Below are 5150 nucleotides of genomic sequence, written 5' to 3'. Positions count from 1 at the left end.
CTTGCCCCACACTGCACTTTCTGTCCAGCACTCTCCCACCTCCAACCCCTGCCAATTACGGAGGCCTATTAATGACTCTCAGACTTCCAAAGTTTGTTTCTAGGAGATCTCCCAATGCTTACACACATTGCTTAATGCCACATGCTTTCATGCCCCTAGTGTCATTTCACTAACCAACTGAGAAATGATCATCCTAAAAAGAAGAGCGTTTTAAACATGGTACCAAAGGGACTGACAGAACAAACGCACAGGGAAAGGTGTTGCTTATACCTCCAGGGATACTAACAAAATATTGGACATTGGCAAGAAACTAATGAGAAAGAAGACAAACATGTAACATTTCAAAAAAGAAGACAGTGTTGAATAAATTTTCAAAGAGCCACAAAGCTGTATGTGTTAGTTAAAAATAAACATTTATATAGAGTGTTCTTGGTCTAAAGAGAATTGGTATTAAGGGTAGAAAGCAATAAAACAGGGGAAAGGGCTGGGCGTGGTGGCTCATGCCTATAATCCCAGCACTTTGGGAGGCTGAGGCGAGCGGATTACCTGAGGTCAGGAGTTCGAGACCAGCCTGACGGACATGGTGGAACCTTGTCTCTACTAAAAATACAAAAATTAGCCGGGCGTGGTGGCAGATGCCTGTAATCCCAGCTACTCCGGAGGCTGAGGCAGGAGAATTGCTTAAACCGAGAGGTGGAGGTTGCAGTGAGCCAAGACGGGGCCTTGGCACTCCATCCAGCCTGGGCAACAAGAATCAAACTCCATCTCGAAGGAAAAAAAATAGGAGAAAGGGGGAAAAAAAGAAGCAAGCTTTTAATTTGAGACATTTATTTATTTGTGCTTTTATTATTGACATTTTTCTTCACTTTTAGAATTCAAACCAGGACAAATGAACAGGGAGTGCTGTATGCCTCTCTATAAAATGTTATCAATTCAAATCTCTGTTGAAGTTTACCTTTATAGTATGTGGAGTAAAAATGATTAGTAAGCATACAAATAGTTTAAACAAGATAGAAAGGGAATGTTTATTCTTTACTTGCTAAGATTACTATTTCTTTGCTTAAGTTAAGCAGACAGCAGACAATCAACCAACCTAAAGAGAATATTTGCAACATGTCTCACAGATAAAGGGATAATAATATCCCTAATATTTAAAGAACTCTTAAAGAATAAGGAGAAATTAAAAAAACAAAACCCAACATAAAAATGAATAAAGGATATGAACAGACAGTTCACAGAAACGATATATGATGTCACAAATAGCACAAATAGCTGAAGTAAATGAAAAGATGTTCAGCCATACTTATAATAAAAGAAATGCAGATTAAAACTATACCAACATGTCATAAGTAGAGTTTTTAAAGTATAATAACATATTCTGTTGGCAAAGCTGTGGGAAAGCCGGAACTCTTATGTATTGCTGAAGTGATGCAAACTGATTCAGCCCTTATGAAGGCAAATTTGGTAACATATAGAAAAACAACATATATGTTTGTCTTTTGAACTTAGAGTCCTACTTGTAGAAATTACCTTAAAGATATACCTCCAATAGTATGAAAATATATTTGCAGAGGGTCAGCATTGTTTTTCACTGCAAAATATTAGAAATAAATGATAAAGCAGAGTGGTTCACATTGTGGGATGATTACAGTTAACAATAACACATTTTTTCAAATAGCCAGAGGGAGGGTATTATTGAATGTTCCCGACACAAACAAATGATAAATGTTTGAGATGATGGACATGCTAATTACCCTAATCTGAGCTCTATGTATTACATGTATTGAAACATCAGTATGCATCCCATGAATACATACAATTATATTTGTCAATATTTAAACATTAAGCTAAATTTTTTAAAAAGGGAGTGGTTCAATAGTACATAAGAAAATATCCTTATATCTTCTCCTTCATTCAAAAAAGAAACATAAGAAAGAAATAAGGAACTAATTACTGGAACTTACTGGGGTGAGGGGGCAGAAGGGCTCTGAGTGGAAAAGATAGGAGGATGGAAAAGACTGAAAGCAATAAGTGGCACAGTGACATGTCTCTGAGTTTACCTCTTTGAACACTTCTGGCTTTGAGATTAAGATAAAAACCCACATGGACTATATACAGAAAAGAATAAACTGAAATATATTTTAAATGAATAACATAAGTGTACTGAAGAGGAAAAAAACTAATGCAAATTACTTCCGAATATATTATTTGGACTGTATGTCTTCAGGCTAAAGAAAAATAGGAATGAACAAATGCTGAGCTCTGGGCATAGGTTCCTTCTCCACAGAGGTGTGGGTAAGCAATTCTGGCATTACTGTGTATTCTAGAATTGTGAAAATAAGCAAATGGATTGTGCACATTGGGAGTCTTATTTCTCACTATTGAAGAAGGCCATTATAAATATTGAAAAAGGAAAACTATGGTATTTAATGGGAAATGGAGAAATCAGTAGAAATTCACAGTGTGTATATGCATACTACATATATAAACTGACATATATCTATGTCTTATCTCTTTTCACTGAGAGAACCTACAATTAATAATACCCTCATAGCAATAAGCACACTTAATGCTTAGCTCTTGGTTTCTAAATCCTATGCATTAAAAGAAACCAGGGATGTTTCTTTGGGAAATGGCTGATTCTAAGGCTGGAGCTGGGAAAATACAAAATGAGCCTGGATCAACTTGTCACAGAAAGTAAGGAAATGCTCAAAGAATGATGGGGACATGTCAAAGCTAGCTTAAAGAAACTGACACTGAACAGACCTCAGAATTATCATGCTGGTTTCATTTTATTTAACCACCAAAATAAATAATGACAATAAAAATGTATAACCCACTGAGTAAAATAGGAATCTGAGTCCATGGTGATAAAAATATCTTTTAAAAATGAAAAAACCTATTTTTATAGTAGCAAACCAACCAATAAATGTAGAAGAAATAAAGTACTGAGAAAATCACCATTAAGAAACCACCAGATAAATAATTAATTCAGGAAAGTATTGCTTAACATGTTAAAATCAAAGTAAAAGCTTGAGGAACAGTGAGATGTTTACTTAATTTCAAATTAGCTCCCCCAACAGATACTAATTAAATAGAAAAGAAAAAAATAGTAACTTAACCATGGAGAAACCTGGCAGACATGAGGAAATCAAAGTTACCAGCACTAGTAATAGGACAAAGCAACATCATTATGTCTCCTGATAGAGTCCCCTAAAAAGGACACAGTATCACCTCTGCACTTTTTCTGCCCCAAATTCATTATCAGAATATCGACATGAGGAAACACCAGACAAACCCAAATGGAGAAACAGTCTACAATATTAATGTCCTGATTTTTAATATTTGCACTATGGTTATGTAAGAGAATATCCTGATTTTAGGAAACATGTAGTCAAGTATTGCAGTAGCCAATTTTGGATGGCTATAAATACCTGAGGCTGGGTACTATCTAAAGAAAAGAGGTTTATTTTGGCTTATGGTTCTGCAGACTGTACAAGAAGCACGGTGCCAGCATCTGCTTCCTGTCAGGACCTCAGGAAGCTTTTACACATGCTGGACAGAGCAAAAGAGAGCGAGGAGGAGGTGCTGGGCTTTTTTAAACAACCAGCTCTGTCATAAACTAATAGAGAACTCACTTATTACCGGGGGAGGGCACAAAACCATTCATGAGGGATCCTACCAGAATACCACAACTCCTCCCACCAGGTCCCACCACCAACACTGGGGATCACATCTCAACATGAGATTTGGAGGGAACAAATATCCAAACTATATCAAATATTTATAAATTAAAAAGTCCACTATGTCAGTAGCTTACTCTCATAAAGTTCAGAAAATATCCGTAGGGGGACATGTGTGTGCATGTACACGTGCATCTGTACATGTATAGACGAAGACGGTAAAGGAAAAGAAAATATAGTAAACATCTGGGTTAAATATATATTGGAGCTCTGTATACTATTTGTGTGACTTTTCTGTATGTCTGAAATTACACAAAAAGATTTTTAAAAATAGAAGACAACTTGAACATGTTACATCTCCTTTTGCAATTTTCCAGCAGCTTTTATCAGAAAGCTTAGTAAGGACAGAGAAACTCAAAGCCCCTGTCTCACTTCCTACCCCAGACCTACACTGCAAAACCACAACAAGAACAAAATGTGATTAACAATATGTGCCGGAGGCTGGCAAAAATACCATCTCCTCCAGTTGCCTCTCTGCTTCAGCATAGGGGAGGTAAGAACAGAAAGGACCTCTCCCTTCTAGATTACACTCATCCTGGCTAATAGTACAGCTTTTCCTAAGTGAACTCCCTGCCTCCTCAAAGAGGGAAAATTAGCCTTATTTCTACTAGGCTATTTCCATTTTAAATGTTCCCTAGTTAAAAATCTACAGGTTTCACAGTGATACTCACTTAACACTTTCTCTACATAAGTGAGGCAGCTGTGAAAAAAAAAAGATTAAGAATGCCAGACCTTGTTTCAGAAATTGTAAATTCGTGTTTTTGTGTGCCTGCTCTGCATTCATGAGCTGTCTACCTTTGGGCAAATCACTTGAACTTTTTAAACTGTTTCCACATCTGTAAAACTGGGCATCCATACTTGTTGCAAAGATAAAATATAAAAATGCACATGAAACACATTATAAACTGTAATATACTATATGCCATCATGTCTTTACATGAGTGTGCCAAAGAAAAAAACCTCATTTTCTGATTTGTTTTCTCTTACTGTCACTTTTTGTGTATAGTTAAGGGAAATGGTACTGCAAGTCAGGTGTTCTAAACTACTGGCTCTGAATAATCACTTTGGAGCTTAAGTTGATCTTTTTATGTCAAGAAAAAAAGAAGCAAATCACAATTTTGATAACTATAAGCACTATACTTCTTGGGAGCCAGCTTCCTCTCTTCTCTTCCCCTAAGAATGGAACAGGTTTTTGCACACAGATATTGCTCAAGGTTGGTGCAAAAGTAATTAAAGAGTTTTTTTTTGTTGGTTTTGTTTGTTTGTTTGTTTTTAGTGATCCTCCCAAAGTGCTGGGATTACAGGTGTGAGCTACTGTGCCCGGTTGGAATTTTCTTTTTTCTTTCTTTATTTTATTTTAGTTTTTGTATTTTTTCCCATAAGTTATTGGGGTACAGGTGGTATTTG

This window comes from Pongo pygmaeus, chromosome 3, assembly GCF_028885625.2.
Source record: "Pongo pygmaeus isolate AG05252 chromosome 3, NHGRI_mPonPyg2-v2.0_pri, whole genome shotgun sequence".
In the NCBI taxonomy this organism is placed as follows: domain Eukaryota; kingdom Metazoa; phylum Chordata; class Mammalia; order Primates; family Hominidae; genus Pongo; species Pongo pygmaeus.
Note: the sequence above shows the minus strand (reverse complement) of the source record.